The sequence below is a fragment of the Bombina bombina genome, chromosome 2 (genome assembly GCF_027579735.1).
Source record: "Bombina bombina isolate aBomBom1 chromosome 2, aBomBom1.pri, whole genome shotgun sequence".
Taxonomy (NCBI): domain Eukaryota; kingdom Metazoa; phylum Chordata; class Amphibia; order Anura; family Bombinatoridae; genus Bombina; species Bombina bombina.
In genome coordinates, this window is record NC_069500.1 from 343,868,980 (window position 1) to 343,892,904 (window position 23,925).

Below are 23,925 nucleotides of genomic sequence, written 5' to 3' on the forward strand. Positions count from 1 at the left end.
AAGGATTACAGCTCATTCTACTAGAGCTGTGGCTTCCACCTGGGCCTTTAAAAATGAGGCCTCTGTTGAACAGATTTGCAAGGCTGCGACTTGTACAAATTTGACACTTTTGCTTCTTTTGGGAGAAAGGTTCTACAGGCAGTGGTTCCTTCCATTTAAGTTCCTGCCATGTCCCTCCCATCATCCGTGTACTGTAGCTTTGGTATTGGTATCCCACAAGTAATGGATGATCCGTGGACTGGATACACTTAACAAGAGAAAACATAATTTATGCTTACCTGATAAATTTATTTCTCTTGTAGTGTATCCAGTCCACGGCCCGCCCTGTCCTTTTAAGGCAGGTCTAAATTTTAATTAAACTACAGTCACCACTGCACCCTATGGTTTCTCCTTTCTCGTCTTGTTTCGGTCGAATGACTGGATATGGCAGTGAGGGGAGGAGCTATATAGCAGCTCTGCTGTGGGTGATCCTCTTGCAACTTCCTGTTGGGAAGGAGAATATCCCACAAGTAATGGATGATCCGTGGACTGGATACACTACAAGAGAAATAAAATTATCAGGTAAGCATAAATTATGTTTTTTTTTCTTATCAAGGGAGACGTCCCTATATGCCTTTTAGGATTTATATTGTGGTTTCATAAACTGTCTTAGCTACAAATAAATATTGTTTTATATATACAATTGCTATTCACCTTATTGTCCCCCAAGATATCTTAGCTTTTACTAGTACTCCTTAACTACACTATTAATTTCAGCAGGCAATCCTCCCATCCAGGGGAATAGTCTCTCTATCCCGAGGTGTTTGCAGAGATATGCAGCAAGTGGGGGACGCCGGAGATAGATCTCATGGCATTCTGTCTCAATACCACCCTACCCAGGTACGAGTCGAGGTCGAGGGATCCCCAAGCGGATCTAATAGATGCACTAGCAGTGCCCTGGAGGTTCAAACTCATATATATTTTTCCTCCATTACCGCTTCTTCCTCGAGTGGTGGCCCCCATCAAGCAGGAGTGGGTATCAGTAATCCTAAATGCTCCATCGTGGCTGCGAAGGACGTGGTTCGCTGATCTAGTGGGGATGTCTTCATCTCCTCAGTGGAAGTTACCTTGTCGCAGAGACCTACTGATACAAGGTCCATTTGTTCATCAAAATCTAGATTCTCTGAGGCTGACTGCGTGGAGATTGAACGCTTAGTATTAGCCAAGAGAGGTTTCTCTGAGAGTGTCATTGATACTCTTATTCAAGCTCATAAACCAGTTACTCGGCGCATCTACCACAAGGTGTGAAGGACCTACTTATTCTGGTATGAAAAGTGTGGTTTTTCCTGGCACAGAGTTCAGGTTGCCAGGATCTTATCTTTTCTCCAGGATGTACTGGTGAAGGGCCTTTCTGCTAGTTTCCTGAGGGGACAGATTTTGGCCCTGTCGGTTTTATTGCACAAGAGACTGGCTGAGCTTCCAGACGTGCAGTCCTTTGTTAAGGCTCTGATTAGGATCAGACCTGTGTTTAGATCTGGGGCTCCTCCTTGGAGCCTAAATCTTGTTCTTCGGGTTTTGCAACTGGTTCCGTTTGAGCCTCTGCATTCTGTTGACATTAAATTGTTATCTTGGAAGGTTCTCTTTTTATTGGCTATTGCCTCTGTGCGCAGAGTTTCTGAGATCTCTGCTTTGCAATGTGAGCCCCCTTATCCGATTTTTCATGCAGATAAGGCAGTTTTATGTACTAAATTAGGTTTTCTTCCTAAGGTTGTGTCAGATCATAACATCAATCAGGAGATTGTGGTTCCTTCCTTGTGTCCTAATCCTTCTTCATCGAAGGAATGCTTAGTTCACAATTTGGATGTAGTTCACGCCTTGAAGTTCTATCTTCAGGCTACTAAGGATTTTAGACAATATTCCTTCTTGTTTGTCTGTTTGTTGTCTATTCAGGGAAGGGGCAGAAGGCTACTTCGACTTCCCTATTTTTTTGGTTGAGGAGTGTCATCCGCTTAGCTTACGAGACACCGGGACATCGTCCTCCTGAGAGGATAACGGCTTATTCCACTAGAGCAGTGGCTTCCTCTTGGGCCTTTAAGAACGAGGCCTCTATGGATCAGATTTGTAAGGAGGCTACCTGGTCCTCCTTACAAACTTTTTCAAAATTTTACAAGTTTGATGTTTTTGCTTCGGCTGATGCAGCTTTCGGGAGAAAAGTTTTGCAGGCTGTGGTGCCCACAGAATAGGGTCCGCCTCTTCCTTTTTCTTCCCTCCCGTTATTCATTCAGTGTCCTCTGGAGCTTGGGTATAGTTTTCCCAACAGTAAGGAATGAAGCCGTAGACTCTCCCTATCTTAGGAAGGAAAACATAATTGATGCTTACCAGATAAATTCCTTTCCTTCCGGATAGGGAGAGTCCATGGCCCCGCCTGTTTTTTCTTGTCTATGGGCGGTCCCCTTTTATTTATTTGATTCTTCTGGCTCCATTTATACCCTAATGCTTCTCCTACCTTTCCTTGTTCTCTCGGCAGAATGACTGGGGTAATGAGGAAGTGGGAGGGATATTTAAGTCTTTGGCAGGGGTGTCTTTGCTTCCTCCTGGTGGCCAGGTGTTGTATTTCCCAAAAGTAAGGAATGAAGCCATGGACTCTCCCTATCCGGAAGGAAAGGAATTTACTTGGTAAGTATAAATTATGTTTTTACACAAAAGTATGTTTGATTAAAAACTTTTTATGAAACCCCAATCTTTTCTTCTGTGATTCAGGACAGAATATACAATTTCTAAAAAGGTTTCTAATTTACTTCTATTATCAGATTTGCTTTGTTCTCGTGGTATTCTTTGCTGAAGAGATATTTAGATAGGTAGCGCACATGTGTCTGGAGCACTACATGGCAGGAAAAAGTGCTTCCATCTAGTGAAAATGAATAACATTCTTGCAAATTTGCTGCCATATATTGGAGCAGACACTTACTTTCCTACTTTTCAAAAAGGGATTCCAAGAGAACAAAGAAAATTTGATAATAGAAGTTAATTGGAAAGATTACAAGTGGAGCGCAAATATCGCTTTCGCAAGTGCGATATTTGCACTTCACTCTAATACCAGCGCACGCAAATGTACTTGTAATGGCTGGTTATTTATCGCGTGCCTGTAAACTGACGATTTTTTCCATTTACGAACGCGTGATAAATTAGCACTCCACTTGTAATCTAGCCCTTTATCGGAATCATAAAAAAAAAACCTCTGGGTTTCATGTCCCTTTATAAAAGGCTTAATATAGCTCCAAAATTATTTGGTATAGAAAAAATAACTAGTATGTTGAATATCTAGTTTTAATAATCTTGTTTTATTTTGAAAACAAAGTAGTTTGAGGCAATTTTTTAAATACAAATGTAAAAATGATTAGTAAAATACTATGGGGCCGATTTATCAAGGGCCGAATGGCCCCTGATGTCCCTGTTTCCGTGCGAGCCTTCAGGCCCTCCGGAAACAGCAGTTAAGAAGCAGCGCTCTTAAGACCGCTGCTCCATAACTGGTCCGCTGCCTCTGAGGCTGCGGTCTGCAAACCGCCCAATACTATACGATCGGGTTGATTGACACCCACTGCTAGCGGCCAATTGGCAGCAAATCTGCAGGGGGTGGCATTGCACAAGCAGTTCACAAGAACTGATTGTGCAATGTTAAATGCCGACAGCGTATGCCGTTAGCGGTGTCTGTTGGACATGATACGCTACAGCGTATTATGTCGGACAGACAATGATAAATCAGCCGCTATATGTTAAAGTTTTTAATTTCAGTATAACAAAGGTATATTTAGTCGCCTCTCTTTAAGATATCTGCTCGCCATAGGTGCGCATGTGTTCCTTTAACCCATTTGGTTCTATAGTACAGTGTTAGCTTATTCATTCAATACATAAGAGCTTTTTGCTAGCTCTGCATTTATCATGCACTGGCCTTTGCAGTATGCAATGTTGGTGTTGTGAAAATTTCTTTGACTTAAAACTGATATAGCCATTTATCAAAAAACAACTCGTTGTCTTCTTTAACATTCACACAAGGAATCCGAGACAGATGTGATGTGTAGGTAAAATGAATCACCTGTCACTTTGTATCCTGATTGCTCTTGGAATAGACTGTTGTTGTATGACCTGGTTATTAATCTCTTTCCGAATCAGACAAACAGGCAACTTCATCCAATGCATGTGTTTTTTCTGTTGAGCAGCATTAAAGACAACTCAGAGGGAGCTGCTTGACCTGCGGTGTCAATATGATAAGGAGACGGCATCTAAGTAAGTTACTACAATTTGTCTGTCCACAGGGGAAAAAAAAAACATAAACGCTTTGAGTCCACAAATAAACCTTCCATTTACTTCCAGCATTAAGTCCTAACAGGCGGCATCCCTCACGTGGAATGCTGCATTTGTCAGGGAGGGAGAGACAGATGGAGGAGTGATTGAAATTATCTCCTTCCATTATATGGACCTCTCCAGAGCAATTTGCCACACACTGAAAGGTCAGTCCTGCTTATTTAGCTGTTATGTTTTAGTTACGTTTACAAGAGTGCAGGGCAAAAATCAGTCAAATGCACCTGGTGCTGACACCACAACTATCAAGGTATATTTTACAATCTTTTTACCTGAATGGGAAAGGTAAAAATAAATTGTGGTATTTTGACTTTTCCATTAAAACTAAAGTTGGTAAATCCATAGACTAAATTTTCTAGATCAAATGGTCAACACTAAATTTAGACAAAGGCCTCTATTTATCAAGCCGTCAACCGCAAATACGCTGGAATTCCGCAGCGTAATTGTGGCGAGCCTGATTCGCCTCATTTATCAAAGCCTACAGACTGGCAAAAGTAGAATTTTGTGACGTAACATACAATCCGCCGGTCTCAGTCCGACACAGATCGATGCTTACGTCACTACAGATGTTCCGAATACACATTCGGCACTATCTGACTACTTTTGCTAGTTAACAAATTCCTACCAGGTACGCTTGCCACTATTCCGGCCCAGCGTACCTGGTTTTCAATCCGCCGCCCTGGAGGCGGCGGATGCCATAGAAATCAAAGAAAGCTTATGTTCGCTGCTGCCCGATATCCCATTGATTCCTATGGGAGAATAAAGTAACGTTTACACCTAACACCCTAACATGTACCCCGAGTATAAACACCCCTAATCTGCCGTCTCCTACACCGCCACCACCTACATTATACTTATTAACCCCTAATCTGCCACCCCCTACACCGCCACCACCTACATTATATTTATTAACCCCTAATCTGCTGCCCCTACACCACCGCCACCTACATTATACTTATTAACCCCTAATCTGCTGCCCCCTACACCGCCACCACCTACATAAAGTTATTAACCCCTATGTTGCCGCTCCCGGAGCCCACCACAACTAAATAAATGTATTAACCCCTAAACTGCCAGCCTCCCACATCGCCATAAACAAAATTAACCTATTAACCCCTAAACCTAACAACCGGCTAACTTTATATTAAATATTAACTCATCCCTATCTTATAATAAATTTAAACTTACTTTTAGAATTAAATTAAACTATATTAAACTACTAATTAACCTATTCTAACTATTATAATAAAATTACATTAAACTATATTAAATTAATAATTAACCTACCCTAACTATTATAATAAAATTACATTAAACTATATTAAATTAATAATTAATCCAACCTAACTTTTAAACTAAAATTACATTAAACTATATTAAAATAAAAATTAATCTAACCTAACTTTTATACTAAAATTACATAAAGCTACAAATTAAAATAACTATATTATATATTTAAACATTTAACCCTACTCAAATAATTTAAATCTACACTAAAAAATTACTAAGTTACCAAAAACTAACAACTAAGTTACAAAAAATAACAAACACTAAGTTACACAAAAAAATAAACACTAAGTTACAAAAAATAAAAAAGAAATTATCAAAGCTTTAAAATAATTACACCTCATCTAAGAGCCCTATGAAAATAAAAAAGCCCCCCCCAAGATAAAAAAAAAACTAACTTACAATAACTACTAATAGCCCATAAAAGGGCCTTTTGCGGGGCATTGCCCCAAAGTAATCAGCTCTTTTACCTGTAAAAAAAATACAAATACCCCCCCAACAGTAAAACCCACCACACACACAACCAACCCCCCAAATAAAAAGCTAACTAAAAAAACCTAAGCTCCCCATTGCCCTGAAAAGGGCATTTGGATGGGCATTGCCCTTAAAAGGGCATTTATCTCTATTGCAGCCCAAGTCCTAATCTAAAACTAAAACCCACCCAATAAACCCTTAAAAAATCCTAACACTAACCCCAGAAGATTTACTTACAGTTTTGAAGATCCGACATCCATCCTCCAAGAAGCCGGGAGAAGTCCTCAACGAAGCGGCCAAAGTCTTCATCCAAGTCCGCAGAAGTCTTCATCCAGACGGCATCGTCTATCTTCATCCATCCGGTGTGGAGCGGCTCCATCTTCAAGACATCCGACGCGGATCCTCCTCTTCTGATGATGACTACCGACGAATTAAGGTTGAAAAAATCCTATTGGCTGTTGCAATCAGCCAATAGGATTTTTTCAACCTTAATTCCGATTGGCTGATAGAATTCTATCAGCCAATCGGAATCTAAGGGACGCCATCTTGGATGACGTCATTTAAAGGAACCTTCATTCGTCGGTAGTCGTCGTCAGAAGAGGATGCTCCGCGTCGGATGTCTTGAAGATGGAGCCGCTCCGCGCCGGATGGATGAAGATAGAAGATGCCGTCTGGATGAAGACTTCTGCGGGCTTGGATGAAGACTTCGGCCGCTTAGTTGAGGACTTCTCCCGGCTTCTTGGAGGATGGATTTAACTGTAAGTAAATCTTCTGGGGTTAGTGTTAGGATTTTTTAAGGGTTTATTGGGTGGGTTTTAGTTTTAGATTAGGACTTGGGCTGCAGTAGAGCTAAATGCCCTTTTAAGGGCAATGCCCATCCAAATGCCCTTTTCAGGGCAATGGGGAGCTTAGGTTTTTTTAGTTAGATTTTTATTTGGGGGGTTGGTTGTGTGGGTGGTGGGTTTTACTGTTGGGGGGTATTTGTTTTTTTTTTTACAGGTAAAAGAGCTGATTACTTTGGGGCAATGCCCCGCAAAAGGCCCTTTTAAGGGCTATTTGTAGTTTATTGCAGGCTAGGTTTTTTTTTATTTTGGGGGGCTTTTTTATTTTCATAGGGCCCTTAGATTAGGTGTAATTAGTTTAAAGCTTTGATAATTTCTTTTTTCTTTTTTGTAACTTAGTGTTTATTTTATTGTGTAACTTAGTGTTTGTTATTTTTTGTAACTTAGTTGTTAGTTTTTGGTAACTTAGTAATTTTTTAGTGTAGATTTAAATTATTTGAGTAGGGTTAGGTTTTTAAATATATAATATAGTTATTTTAATTTGTAGTTTTATGTCATTTTAGTATAAAAGTTAGGTTAGATTAATTTAAGATAGTTTAATGTAATTTTATTATAATAGTTAGGGTAGGTTAATTATTAGTTTAATGTAATTTTATTATAATAGTTAGGGTAGGTTAATTATTAGTTTAATATAGTTTAATGTAATTTTATTATAATAGTTAGGGTAGGTTAATTATTAGTTTACTATAGTTTAATTTAAATCTAAAGGTAAGTTTAAATGTATTATAAGATAGGGATGAGTTAATATTTAATATAAAGTTAGCGGGTTGTTAGGTTTAGGGGTTAATAGGTTTATTTAGTTTATGGCGATGTGGGGGGCTGGCGGTTTAGGGCTTAATACATTTATTTAGTTGCGGTGGGCTCCGGGAGCGGTAGGATAGGGGTTAATAAGTTTATTAGAGTGGCGGTGGGCTCCGGGAGCGGAGGAATAGGGGTTAATAAGTTTATTAGAGTGGTGGTGGGCTCTGGGAGCAGCGGTTTAGAGGTTAATAACTTTATTTAGTTGCGGCGGGGTGCCCGGGAGCGGCGGTATAGGGGTTAAACAGTTTAGTATAGTGTGGGTGTTGTGACAGTATACAAATAAAGCTGTGAAAAAGCAGAAGAACAGCGAGATTGATGACTGTTAGTTAACAACAGTCTGCTGCTCATCGCTCCGTACTTGGTGCACGGCTTTTTGACAGCTTTTTTGGTAACTATGGAGAGCGTATTCAGGTCCGTGGCAGCGATGTCAGGCGAGCATATTGGTGCCGGCGAATGCAGCACAGTTGACGGCTTGATAAGTAGGCCTCAAAGAATTCATTTAAAAGGAAATTATACTCACATCTGTCATATAAAAAAGGATGCTAAAAATATTGTTTTGCCTGATAAAATGTTAGGAAAAGATGTTTTACAATTAAACCAATACTTCAGTATCAATTGAGTACTTCATTCTATTACTCATTGGTTGATGAAGAGAACTTCCTCAGCTCTGTTTGGTGGACAGGGACACACCTCTGCAAACCTGCCAGGAATACAATAGTTTATACAGGACAGGGACATGCAAAAGACTGTAATATGTTTTTTAATTTCCTTCGCTTAGATAAAACAAATGGGGAAAAATACTACAAGGCCTCTTTAAAGGGCCATGGGGCTCACAATTTTTCTTCTATTATAAAATGTACTTTGTTCTCTTGGTATACCTGGGTAGGCAGTGTGCACATGTCTGAAGAAGTGTATGTCAGCAGCTTTGCAAGAATAATTTTGAGAACTAGACAGCTGTAGTGTTTCCACAATGTATAACATTGTTAAAAGCATTCTTGCACAACTGCTGCCATACAGTACCACAAACATATGCATGCTCCTGAGCCTACCTACCTTCTTTTTAACAGTGGATAACAAGAGAACAAAGTGCATTTGGTGGTACAATTATATTGATTTTTTTTATATAATTGTAAACTCTGGGGCATATTTATCAAGCTCCGTATTTATCAAGCTCCTTCAGGCTTGCCGTAAACAGAAGTTATGAAGCAGCAATCTAAAGACCGCTGCTCCATAACCTGTCTGCCTGCTCTGAGGCGGCGGACAGAAATCAACCCGATCGAATACGATTAAGTTGATTGACACCCCCAGCTAGCGGTCGATTAGCCGCGAATCTGCAGGGGGCGGCATTGCACAAGCAGTTCACCAGAACTGCTTGTGCAATGTTAAATGCGGAGAGCGTATGCTGCCAGCATTTATCGATGTGCAGCGGACATGATCCGCTATATCGGATCATGTCCACTCGCACCATAATAAATAGGCCCCTCTATCTGAATCTTGAAAGAAAATTTTGGTTTAATGTCCCTTTAAGCTTTTGCTGTCAATTTTGGGCAAAAGTAACTTAGACAATTTATGTTCTTTTGTTTTACTTCCCTGCACACAGTAAACATGTCACACATGTATATGTTTTGTTTTTAAAGACTTGGGGGTGGTTAAATAACACACAAATTCTCACCTTTGCGTTGTCATTATTCAATTTTCCAAAATAATAGTTTTACATTTTTAATTTGCAGTTTTATAGAAAGCCCAGTATGAAAAAGTAAAAGTCACTAGGATTTCCCTGGGAGATAATGTGGTGATTTTGTGTTTGTGACAATAATAAAGTTATTTTATGTTTCAGACCAGCATAGACTGAGCAGGTTGGTTTTCTGCTATAATTGCTTATTGTATACTGTTGCTTTTAGATGACAGACGTAGATATATTTAAGATGAGTATTAAAGTCTTATTCCATAAAAAAAATGTCTATTGTGCTTTTACGGCAAATTTCATTAGGTTATAAACCTTCCTGTGTGTTTAATATTGTTTCCTTACAGGAAGCTATTCTTTCTCCATTGGGCTTACTTATTCTTGAGAACTGTTTCCCTGTTTTTGGCCAGGAAGTGGTAAAAACAATAAACTATTTCAATTTCTCTACCCTCACATATCTAAATTACTATGTAAAGTATTTAGAAAGACATCAAATTTTAATTTTTGTAATCTTTTTATCTTTATTAGTGAGAGAAGTAATGTGTTCAGGTGTATTATTATTATTTTAAACTCTGAGATCTCTGACGATCTCTGACCCATCAAAGAATTGGTACACCATCAAAGTGCACCCAAATGCACCAATGAACTTCTTTCAGAAGGAATTTTGCAAATAGACTTATTCAAATTTCTAGTTGAGGTTTCATATTTTTTTGGGAGCATGTAATTTTAACAATAGCGACACTTCAACTCTATGAAGCCTATTTATCAAGCCGTCAACTATGCTGCATTCGCCGGTACCAATACGCTCGCTTAACATCGCGGCCACGGACCTGAATACGATCTCCATATTTATCAAAAAAGCTGTCAAAAAGTCGCGCACCAAGTACGGGGTGATGAGCAGCGGCCTGTTGTTAACTAACAGTCATTGATCTCGCTGCTATTCGGCTTTTTCCCAACTTTATACCCTATCACTAAACACCGCCACTATACTAAAATATTTAACCCCTATCCCGCCACTCCCGGACCCTGCCACAACTTTAATAAAGGTATTAACCCCCTATCCCGGCCGCTCCCGGACCCTGCCGCAACTTTAGTGACGTATCAAGTATGTGGACCCTGCGCTATTTCTAATACACCGCAAGCTCCCCTCAGGAGGTCCCCTAGTGGACCCAAAAATAGAACGAATATGTAGTGGAGAGGCGAGCACCAACAAGGCTGAGGTGGCGGATTAGTAGACTAAAACAAGTTGGAGTGAAGTATATAAAATGTTAAAATGTAATACATAACTCAAAAATACAATAAAAAATAGTATAATGGATCCATGTAACATACAATATTTAAAACATTAAACATACACGATAAAACAAATGGTATATGTTTTTGAGATAGTGGCTAACCTAATGTTAAACCAACAAGGCCAAGCAGAAGGAAGTCCAAATTGACACTCCTAACTGTACATATCCTAGTGTGTCCGTGATTAAAGTCAATTTTGAGTGACAATAGATGGATCACAAGTTAAAGAATAAGATGAAAAAAATACAGGGAGTGCAGAATTATTAGGCAAATTAGTATTTTGACCACATCATCCTCTTTATGCATGTTGTCTTACTCCAAGCTGTATATGCTCGAAAGCCTACTACCAATTAAGCATATTAGGTGATGTGCATCTCTGTAATGAGAAGGGGTGTGGTCTAATGACATCAACACCCTATATCAGGTGTGCATAATTATTAGGCAACTTCCTTTCCTTTGGCAAAATGGGTCAAAAGAAGGACATGACAGGCTCAGAAAAGTAAAAAATAGTGAGATATCTTGCAGAGGGATGCAGCACTCTTAAAATTGCAAAGCTTCTGAAGCGTGATCATCGAACAATCAAGCGTTTCATTCAAAATAGTCAACAGGGTCGCAAGAAGCGTGTGGAAAAAAGAACACGCAAAATAACTGCCCATGAACTGAGAAAAGTCAAGCGTGCAGCTGCCAAGATGCCACTTGCCACCAGTTTGGCCATATTTCAGAGATGCAACATCACTGGAGTGCCCAAAAGCACAAGGTGTGCAATACTCAGAGACATGGCCAAGGTAAGAAAGGCTGAAAGACGACCACCACTGAACAAGACACACAAGCTGAAACGTCAAGACTGGGCCAAGAAATATCTCAAGACTGATTTTTCTAAGGTTTTATGGACTGATGAAATGAGAGTGAGTCTTGATGGGCCAGATGGATGGGCCCGTGGCTGGATTGGTAAAGGGCAGAGAGCTCCAGTCCGACTCAGACGCCAGCAAGGTGGAGGTGGAGTACTGGTTTGGGCTGGTATCATCAAAGATGAGCTTGTGGGGCCTTTTCGGGTTGAGGATGGAGTCAAGCTCAACTCCCAGTCCTACTGCCAGTTTCTGGAAGACACCTTCTTCAAGCAGTGGTACAGGAAGAAGTCTGCATCCTTCAAGAAAAACATGATTTTCATGCAGGACAATGCTCCATCACACGCATCCAAGTACTCCACAGCGTGGCTGGCAAGAAAGGGTATAAAAGAAGAAAATCTAATGACATGGCCTCCTTGTTCACCTGATCTGAACCCCATTGAGAACCTGTGGTCCATCATCAAATGTGAGATTTACAAGGAGGGAAAACAGTACACCTCTCTGAACAGTGTCTGGGAGGCTGTGGTTGCTGCTGCACGCAATGTTGATGGTGAACAGATCAAAACACTGACAGAATCCATGGATGGCAGGCTTTTGAGTGTCCTTGCAAAGAAAGGTGGCTATATTGGTCACTGATTTGTTTTTGTTTTGTTTTTGAATGTCAGAAATGTATATTTGTGAATGTTGAGATGTTATATTGGTTTCACTGGTAAAAATAAATAATTGAAATGGGTATATATTTGTTTTTTGTTAAGATGCCTAATAATTATGCACAGTAATAGTCACCTGCACACACAGATATCCCCCTAAAATAGCTATAACTAAAAACAAACTAAAAACTACTTCCAAAACTATTCAGCTTTGATATTAATGAGTTTTTTGGGTTCATTGAGAACATGGTTGTTGTTCAATAATAAAATTAATCCTCAAAAATACAACTTGCCTAATAATTCTGCACTCCCTGTAGTTGTTTAGTGAAAAAATAAAAGATATAATATGGTGACAAAAATAGAAAAATGGTAAAAATGGTAAAAAATTAAAAAAGTTAAAAAAAAAAAAAATGAAAAAGGTTACACAGTTATAGTGGATAATGAATATTAGTTAGTGATTGTAATCCAATGTGGGTTCAAAACAAATCTTCAAACGCGGTGTTCAAATATCTTCAAATTGAAAGTGAAAAGTATACAGAACCTGTGGAAAAAAATATATACTAATCCGCCACCTCAGTCTACTAATCCACCACCTCAGTCTTCCTGCCGCAACTTTAATAAAGGTATTAACCCCTATCCTGCTGCTCCTGGAGCCCACTGCAACTAAATAAAGTTATTAACCCCTATCCCGCCGCTCCCAGAACCCTCCACAACTTAATAAATGTATTAATCCCTAAACCCCTGGCTTCCAACATCACTACCACTTACTAAACTTATTAACCCCTAAACCGCCAGCCCCCCACATCGCCATAAACTAAATTAAGCTATTAACCCCTAAACCTAAAAACCCGCTAACTTTACATTAAATATTAACTCATCCCTATCTTATAATAAATTTAAACTTACTTTAGAATTAAAATAAACTATACTAATCTACTAATTAACCTTCCCTAACTATTATACTACAAATACATTAAACTATATTAAACTAATTAACCTACCCTAACTATTATACTAACATTACATTAAACTATATTAAACTATTCATTAACCTACCCTGTTATACTAAAATTACATTAAACTAACAAATTAACTATATTACATATTTAGACACCTAACCCTACTCAAATTATTTAAATCTACTATTAAAAATTACGGGGGTTATTGCTAGTTTTTTTTTAAGGGTTTATTGAGTGGGTTTTAATTTTAGATTAGGGGTTTGGGCTGAAAAAGAGCTAAATGCCCTTTTAAGGGCAATGCCCATCCAAATGCCCTTTTCAGGGCTATGGAGAGCTTAGGTTTTTTAGATAGGTTTTTATTTGGGGTTTGGTTGTGTGGGTGGTGGGTTTTAATGTTGGGGGGTATTTGTATTTACAGGTAAAAGAGCTGAATTATTTGGGGCAATGCCCCCTTTTAAGAGCCATTGGTAGTTTAGTGTAGGCTAGTTTTTTTATTTTTTATTTTGGGCGGCTTTTTTATTATGATAGGGCTATTAGATTAGGTGTAATTAGTTTAAATATTTGATAATTTATTTTTTATTTTGTTTAACTTAGTGTTTTTTATTGTGTGTAATTTAGCTGTTATTTTTTTGTAACTTAGTAATTTTTAATAGTAGATTTAAATAATTTGAGTAGGGTTAGGTGTTTAAATATGTAATATAGTTAATTTAATTGTTAGTTTAATGTAATTTTAGTATAATAGGGTAGGTTAATGAATAGTTTAATATAGTTTAATGTTATTTTAGTATAATAGTTAGGGTAGGTTAATTAATAGTTTAATATAGTTTAATGTATTTTTAGTATAATAGTTAGGGTAGGTTAATTAGTAGTTAAATATAGTTTATTTTAAATTTAAAGGTAAGTTTAAATTTATTATAAGATAGGGATGAGTTAATATTTAATGTAAAGTTAGCGAGTTGTTAGGTTTAGGTGTTAATAGCTTAATTTAGTTTATGGCGATGTGGGGAGCTGGCGGTTTAGGGGTTAATTGGTTTAGTAAGTGGTAGTGATGTGGGAGGCCAGGGGTTTAGGGGTTAATACATTTATTTAGTTGCGGAGGGGTCCGGGAGCAGCGGGATAGGGGTTAATAACTTTATTTAGTTGCCGTTCGCTCCGGGAGCAGCGGGATAGGGGTTAATACCTTTATTAAAGTTGCAGCGGGGTCCGGGAGCGGCGGGATAGGGGGTTAATACTTTGATTTAGTTGCGGAGGGGTCCAGGAGCGGCACGATAGGGGTTAATACCTTTATTAAAGTTGTGGCGGGGTCCGGGAGCGGCGGGATAGGGGTTAAACATTTTAGTATAGTGGCGGTGTTTAGTGACAGGGTATAAATAAAGTTGTGAAAAAGCCGAATTGCAGCGATATCGATGACTGTTAGTTAACAACAGTCTGCTGCTCATCGCCCCGTACTTGGTGCGCTTTTTGATAGTTTTTTTTATAAATATGGAGATCGTATTCAGGTGCGTATTGGTACCGGCGAATGCAGCATAGTTGACGGCTTGATAAATAGGCCTCTATGTGTTTAACCCCTGCAAAGTACCACTAGGGAGCTGCAGAGCACTGTTTATCCGAGCCATTGACCCAGCTGTGCGACTACGGCTTCTGATTGGGTGATCGGTAGTTGCCGCTCAGGGGCAGCAGTGCTCTGCAGCTCAATAATAAGATAAAATAAATATTTTGTGATTCAGACTGAGCATACACTTTGAAAAAGTTTCCCATTTACTTATATTGTCAAATTCTCTTCATTCCCATGTTATTATGTGTTAAAGATATACCTAGATAGGCTTCTGGAGCACTTCATGGCAGGAAATAGCGCTGCCATCAGGTGCTCTTGCAAATGGATAACATTCTGCTGCCATATAGTGCTCCAGTCATGTCCACACTCCTGAGCTTATGTCCCTGCTTTTTAATAAAAGATACCAAGAGAACAAAGTAAATTGGATAATAGAAGTAAATTAGAAAGTTGTTTAAAATGGTATGCTCTGTCTGAATCATAAAGTAAACAGTAAAGAGTCGGGGTGTTGCTAGTGTTAAAAATAGTGAAGAGAAAGAATGACAGTAATTGAGCACTCACAGAAAGGTTATAGTAAATAGAAGCGACAGTTGAGGCTGTCTGAAACGAGTATGTAATTAAAACTTAACATTTAATGAGAAACAATATAAAAACTACTGGTGTCGTTGTATATAAAACTTAGATTAAAAGTAAAATCAATAGAGTGCTAGCGTATCCACAAGTTAACCATAAATAATACAATTATATACATAGTGAGTAAAATAAGCCAATATAATAATACTGAGCAAAGTGTAAATAAGTATACTTAGGCAGGTGTATACTCAAAAATGCTCACGGATTGCACAACAGCTAACTATAAACGAGGATTGACCTCAACACATAATATTCTATCTTAGTGCAATACTGGAGCAGTATAGGCCTGCCAAAGTAATGGACTTTTGACAATCAGTACATAATATAATCAATAATTATCAACCCTGTATAAATAGTACCAAGGTAAATTACGAAGGGATAGCTAAGCTGAACAAGCGTCTGATGCGCATTTCGCCAGACTAGGCTTTCTCAGAGGCCATTGCTTTGGCAGGCCTATACTGCTCCAGTATTTCACTAAGATAGAATATTATGTGTTGAGGTCAATCCTCGTTTATAGTTAGCTGTTGTGCAATCCCTGAGCATTTTTGAGTATACACCTGCCTAAGTATACTTATTTACACTTTGCTCAGTATTATTATATTGGCTTATTTTACTCACTATGTATATAATTGTATTATTTATGGTTAACTTGTGGATACGCTAGCACTCTATTGATTTTACTTTTAAAGGGACAGTAAACTTAAAAAATAATGTTATATAATGCTGCACATAGTGCAGCATTATATAACATTATCTTAGCGGCAGGTAGCAAAAAAAAGCATTGCAAGATATTTTATATTAAAACTGGATTTAGCAGCTCTCCGCTCCAGGATCTTCTGAGCAGGTCTTGAATTTTAAAAGCTCTTTGCAGGCGCGCTGTCTAATCACAGCACGCCCGATCGAGCCATTGAAATAAATGTAGCTTGCTCCCGCTCTGGCTTGGTAGATAAATCCAGGTTTAATATAAAATATATTGCAATGCTTTTTTTTGCTACCTGCCGCTAAAATAATGTTATATAATGCTGCACTATGTTCAGCATTATATAACATTATTTTTTAAGTTAACTGTCCGTTTAATCTAAGTTTTATATACAACGACACCAGTAGTTTTTATATTGTTTCTCATTAAATGTGAAGTTTTAATTACATACTCGTTTCGGACAGCCTCAACTGTCGCTTCTATTTACTATAACCTTTCTGTCAGTGCTCAATTACTCATTCTTTCTCTTCACTATTTTTTGCTACTTACCAGACAGTGAGCACCCCCCCCATTACTAATTAATATTGTTGGGTTCTTTAAACGAATTACCAATACTCACAGCGTGTACTGACACATTATTGTATTGGTATTAATTTTGTTTTTTTGGGGCTATAATAAGCCATGGTCACCATTCCCACATAACATCATATAACTGTTGCTAATGCTCCAATGAACTGGAGTGTTTATGTTTTCATTATTATAGCCATTTAATGTATTACTTTATATAGTGGTGTAGAAATCCCACCTAGTGTAGGGTTTATTTGCATTTTTTGTGCACTCAGAAACCTTTATGCCCATACTTGTTACTCTGCAGCCCAAATGATTAGTGAATTATAATCTCCTGAAGCTTCCTTATTCCCGCAGTTGGAATCAGTCCTAAACTAGTCTTCTTAACCTTCTCAAGATAACTGAAAAACCTTTCTTTTTTTTTTTTTTAATTCACACACTCAAATTCAAGTGTAAATATTAATTCAGAAAAAAACAGACAATTGCTTCCAAATACATTCCCTTGAGCTGATTAGCTTTTATAAGTGGGGAATCCTGAGAGATCTTGTCTTCAAACTGCTTTGGAATATATCCCAGTGCCTGCGGATAGGTGCTTGGCATCAGTTAAAGCTGACGTGGGAAATTATTTGGTCTGTCTTGCAAACAGCTACAGCAAGAGCAGGGGGTCACAAAGGCCACATGGAGTTATGTTATGTGTAGTGATGTATGATAAATGGCCCTCTTGGTACAGATAATCATTTTATGGATCAGATTCTTCCTACTGCATTTGACCCCCTTCCCTTTGCTGGTTAAGGATTAATCACAATACGGACATAGATAATCAGGCATTGCCCAGGGCTTTCAGTCTGCATGCTCTGACACCATAGGAAGGCTAACATACCCTCTGCATGGGCTGTTTTGTAGCAAAGTGTGTAATAACCTAATAGTCCTACAGTTTAACATTTAGACACAGACCCATGGGAAATGAAAGGAATACGCTACCTTGTAATACCTTCCAAGTGATAAATTCCCTTCAATACTTTGGGTTTTTACTTAAAGGGCACACCCTATGACATTTAATATACTGCTCTTTTACATAGTCTAATGTAAAAACCTTTACATTAGACTATGCAACCTTTTTTTTGCCGTGGCACACTTTTTTACATTAAAAAAATCCTTTGGCACACCGCCATCCCAAAATTTTACAAAATCACACATTGTAGCCTAATACAGGATATATATGGATATATATATATATATATATATATACAGTATATATATATATATATATATATATATATATACACACACATACTGTGCTGTCATGCCATGCCACCTACAAGCTATACATGACATATTGACAATCATTCACAAACAATCATAATGATTGCCTGTGAATGAATGTCAATTTCATGGTTGTAAATGATGCCTGATGAGCCTGTCACATACCTCCCAATATTTAAAAATTTGAAAGAGGGACACCCCCGCACTGTTGTCAGTCTGCCGCGGCACACCTGAGGATCTCTCACGGCACATTAGTGTGCCACGGCACACTGGTTGAAAAACACTGGTCTAACACATAGCAGAAAATGACTTCCTAGCTGGCAGATGGAAGAAGCATTCTGAAAATGTCTTCTTTACAAAAAGTAATTCTGTGGATATATTTATTGTAGTTCCAGCGGAGGGGGCAAGTTATAATTTAGATAAATGATATTCAAAATTGTTTTACTGAAAGGCGTCTTGGAATTTTGTTCTAATAAACAAAGGTCTCGGCAGAACCATTTTAATAGAGCTTGCCCTTTTACCTTGGAGAGAAGAGTCTTTTCTTGACTCAGATTCATTAGTTGTATATTAAATGAGACAGTGCTCATGGAATACATAGATAAAGTCTATTCTCTCAAAACCAGACATATTACTGTAACGATGCACTTAAATCCTGCTAATTCATACGATCCTTTCCCCTGACACATTGATAGAATTGCATATTGCTCGTAACTATGCCCAGACCATATGTTATTTGTAGCCTAGCTCTGACACATACAGTGGGTGGCATATTTGTGATGGGACATTCAAAGCAACAGACAAACATTAAAGCCACCTCATGACTTCATTAAATGTACATTTGCTGCTTTTTGTTTTAATTGGTGAGCTGCCATCTATTTTTATGAGTCTGGAACATCTTCTGCACCCCTTTTGGCTCGCACCAGCGACACATGCTGCCAAATCGTACAGCTGCTGGTGTACTTTGCCAGCCTTGCTAACACACGGCAACACATTTCCCCCCAACACTGGAAGCCACTTAATCTCATTATACCAAAGCAGATGTTCTGTGATCATTTGATAGTCTTGACATACCTAGATGTGCTGTAAATAATATCTGCTGCTGGGTATATGTGTTTATATGAATTTAACCTATGACTATTATCAACCATTCTGACAATGAAGTGTTAACCCCTTAGCTTTTTTCCCCAACAAAACTTCACAATGTACTGCAACCCTCTTGAATGCAAAAGTTTCCAGTTGTGAGATGTACATGATCCGTATTAAAGATATTTTCTTAAAGGGACATGAAACCTAGATTTTTTTTTTATTTCATGATTTAGAAAGAGCATGCAATTTTAAACAACTTTTCAATGTACTTCTATTATCTAATATGTATGGAGCTTGATGCCCCGTGTTTCTGACGAGCCTTCAGGCTTGCCAGAAACACAAGTTATAAAGCAGCGGTCTTTAGACCTGTCCGCCTGCTCTGAGGCGGCGGACAGAAATCGCCAGAAATCAACCCGATCCAATACGATCAGGTTGATTGACACCCCCTGCTAGTGGCCAATTGGCCGCAAATCTGCAGGGGGGCAGTATTGCACCAGCAGTTCACAAGAACTGCTGGTGCAATGATAAATGCCGACAGCGTATGCTGTCAGCATTTAATCGATGTGCAGCGGACATGATCTGCAATATCGGATCATGTCCGCTTGCACGTTCTTAAATAGGCCCCTTACTCTCTAGATATCCTTTGTTGAAAAGCATATCTAAATAGGCTCAGTAGCTGCTAATTGGTGGCTGCACATATATGCCTCGTGTGATTGGCTCACAAATGTGCATTGCTATTTCTTCAACAAAGGATACCTAAAGAATTAAGCAAATTAGATAATAGAAGTAAAAAGGAAAGTTGTATAAAATTGTATTCTCTACCTGAATCATGAAAAAAACTTTTTGGGTTTCATGTCCCTTTAAACATATCATAAATAAAGCATATCTCTGTTATAAATAAACGTTTTTATGTTTGATCACTTAAAGAAACATTATAATTTTTAGATCATGTAATATTTGAAGTACCAATCTTGGTTTACTGTGGTCTAGATTACAAGTGGAGAGATACATTTTTATCGCTCATGAGCGCTAACTACGCTCAAGGTAAATCAATAGCGCTTCCATGTTTGTGCTGGTATTACAAGTTGAAATTAAAAATGTAGCGCAAGAGCAATAAACTCAGGTGCGCTGACATCTGGAGACTGGAGTCTGGATAACGCAACCGTATTAACCCAGTAAAAACGCCTTCTGTGCTAGGCCAACTACACTAAAGCCGAAGGTGCATTAGAATACTTCAAATACCTATGCTCTTCACTTAGAAGAAAATCTTATTTTTATTTAATTGTAAATATATATTTCTACATGTATATCTATATTTTTTTTAAATCAATGTAAATATTTGCATAGGAAATTAGTATATCTAAGCAAGTATCCCCGCTTGCTTTACCCCAGAGATTCTTAATATGCAATGTCTCCAATGCACAAGAGAATTGTGGGTAAGATATGCAAATTAGGTATGCAAATTCTCAGTTTTTTTGCTTCAAAAATACTGTTTTAACACAGCGATCCTTTTAAACAGGAATATGACAGCAAAAAAGGATTGCTGTGTTAAAACAGTATTTTTGAAGCAAAAAAACTGAGAATTTGCATACCTAATTTGCATATCTTACCCACAATTCTCTTGTGCATTGGAGACATTGCATATTAAGAATTTCTGGGGTAAAGCAAGCGGGGATACTTGCTTAGATATATGCAAATATTTACATTGATTTAATTTTGAGACATGGAGGATTTTAATTTCAGTTTTTTATCTCCCCCCCCCCATAATTTTAATGAATTTATATTTTTTTTGTAATAAATCTATAGCTATATATCTGTATATCATATAGAAATATATATTTAAAAATAAAGAACATAGGAATTTCAACTATTAAAATGATATTGTGTATTTCAAGGTATTCGGGTGGGATTGGCTCAAAAATGTGTGTTTGTATGTGTGTATATACTGTGTGTATATATATATATATATATATATATATATATATATGTGTGTGTGTGTGCGTTTTCCTGGTGTTTTTATATATGTGTTCACATACACATATAAACACATAAATACACATGTATACACATAGTCACTTCACCCAGAAAATTGTTTAAATGTTTAGGCATTCTCATGTTTATTTCTTTTGTTTGTATTGGTATGACACAAGAAAGTGGAGAGAAAAAAGCAAAATCTGATACATTCCACGCAAAAATAGACTGGACAAAATTATTGGCACACTCAATTTAATATTTGGTAGCACACCCCTTGGAAAAAATAACTGAAATCAATTGCTTCCTGTAACCATCAATGAGTTTCTTACACCTCTACTGGAATTTTGGACCGCTCTTCTTTCGCCAACTGCTCCAGGTCTCTCAGATTGGAAGGGTTCCTTTTCCCAACTGCTGTTTTGAGATCTCTCCACAGGTGCTCTATGGGATTGAGATCTTGACTCCTTGCTGGCCAGTTCAGTATTTTCCAGTGCTTTGTCTTAAACCATTTCTGTTTGCTTTTTGACGTGTTCTTTGGGTCATTGTCCTGCTGTAAGACCCATGACCTCCGACGGAGACCGAACTTTCTGACACTGGGCCCTGCATTGCACCACAGAATTCTTTGGTAGTCTTCAGATTTCATAATGCCATGCACACAGTCAAGACATCCAGTGCCTGAAGCAGCAACGTAACCCCAAAACACCAGTGAACCTTTACCATGTTTGAATGTTGGCACTGTATTCTTTTCTTTAAAAGCCTTTAAAAAATATTTTTCTGAAAACAGTAGAATTATGGGCTTTACCAAAAAGCTATTGTTTTGTTTCGTCTGTCCACAGCACTTTCTCCCAAAAGTATTTTGGCTTCCTCAGGTAAATTTTGGCAAATTCCAATCTGGCTTTTTTATGTTTCTGTGTCAGCAGTGGGGTCCTCCTGGGTCTCCTACCATAGAGTCTCTTTTCATTCAGATGGCAACGTATAGTGCAAGCTGACAAATTTGTACCCTGTGCCTGAAGGTCAGTTTCAATTTGTCTGGAAGTTAATTGAGGTTCTTTATCCACCATTCCAACAATCTTTTGTTGCAATCTTTGATCATTTGTTTCTCTTTTGTCCACATCCAGGGAGATTAGATACAGTACCATGGGCTGTAAACTTCTTGACAATGTTGGGCACAGTGGACACAGGAACATTAAGATCTCTGGAGATGGACTTGTAACCTTGAGATTGTCCATGCTTTTCCACAATTTTTGTTCTCAAATCCTCAGACAATTATTTGCTGCTCTTTCTCTTCTACATGCTCAGTGTGGCACAACAGAAAGGTTGAGTCCAATTTTCACCATTTAAACTGGTTGCCGGTGTGATTTCTATATTGACAGAACCTGTTAATTGATACAGGTGAGTTTAATTACAAATTACAGGAGCATCACAAACTTGGAATGCAATTATTTCTTACAATTTTGAGAAGGTGCCAATAATTGTGTCCAGTCCATGTTTGGAGTTTTGTGTGGAATGTATCAGATTTGGCTTTTATTTCTCCACTTTTTTGTGTCATATCAATACAAACAAAAGAAATAAACATGAGAATGCTTAAACATTTGTAATTGCAACAAGTTTGGTGCATTATCTGACAGAAATGAAGGGGGGGCAATATTTTTGACAGTATGTGTATACAGTATGTAAACACCTTGACAAGAACCATAATAGTTCTAGGCTGGATACATTTTGCTGTGTACATTTTAGTATAATGATGTTAGGTAATATTGTTTTTAATTGTATATATAATTCCTATGTGGTTTTTCTTTTCTATTTTGTATATTCTCTGCTCTTGATCAATTAACTGAATTGGTTAACTGCTGTGATTGATACATTGAAAGTGTTATAAATTAGGGGATTGAATGACATATTGGTATCACATGATTAAGGGGATCGCCCGAAACGTTGTGTTTTATGATGATCCCCATACTTTAAACAATAAAGGGATTTTAATTTTTTGGATACAGCCTTTTCGTCATTTGTTACATCTTTTTGTAGTAACGGTGATGATATCATTAATTTTGTGGAGGGGAATTGCTGTGTTGCTTTCTCAAATACTTGTGTAAGTTTGTATGCAACAGATTCTTCCTTTGTATTTATTTCATTAGTTCCTGTGTGGATGATTATATATCTGGGGTCCCTGAATCTGGGCTGGCTAAGGATTTCTAGGGCTTTTCTCAATTCGTTTTGTATCAGTTGTACTGTTGGCTGGTGACTCTTCTGAATATTGTTTTTTCATCCTCATGCTTTGTTTGGTTTTCAGGGAACTGATGTTTATAGATGTTGGAATCTTCTGCTGATGAAGAGATTTGTGGTGTTTCTGTTATAGTCCTGTATTTCACTGTTTATAATTTTATTTTCTTCTCTCATTTCCCTTAGTTGTTCTCTTAAGTTGCATGTAATTTATCTAATGAAGCTTTTATTTCAGGTAATGATATATTGTATTAGTTTTCAGCCTTGATAATTCCTCTGTAAGATGCTCTGTTTTATCCTCACATTGTTGTTCCCCTTCTTTAAACTAGATAAAGTCTCTCTAGTTGTGATAACGTTTCTCTGATAGCGCTCAGGGAGGGGTCAGACAAAGGGACACAGGGGGATGAGTTGCTTTTTAACTCCATAGAGGGGAAATCTGTTGCGCTGCTATGTGTCTGTAAGAACGGTGGTTTTCCATGGCATTCCTTAAAGGGACAGTCTACTCCAAAAATGTTATTGTTTAAAAAGATAGATAATCCCTTTATTACCCATTCCCCAGTTTTGCATAACCAACATGGTTATATTAATATACTTTTAACCTCTGTAATTACCTTGTATCTAAGCATCTTCTGACAACCCCCTGATCACATGGCTATTTATTTATTATCTATTGACTTGCATTTTAGTCAATTAGTGCAGTGTCAGCCACAATTCCACGGGCGTGAGCACAATGTTATCTATATAGCACACATGGATT

General features: G+C 37.9%; 1 protein-coding gene across 1 annotated transcript in view; it reads left to right on the forward strand.

The window, feature by feature from the left end:
* Positions 1-4,196: 4,196 nt before the first annotated feature.
* Positions 4,197-23,925, forward strand: part of CUX2 (cut like homeobox 2) — a 142,571-nt gene continuing 122,842 nt past the window's right edge. Inside the window, exon 1 of the mRNA XM_053701709.1 lies at positions 4,197-4,263. The gene's annotated coding sequence lies outside the window, so the exon portion shown is untranslated. The remainder of the gene's footprint in view (positions 4,264-23,925) is intronic.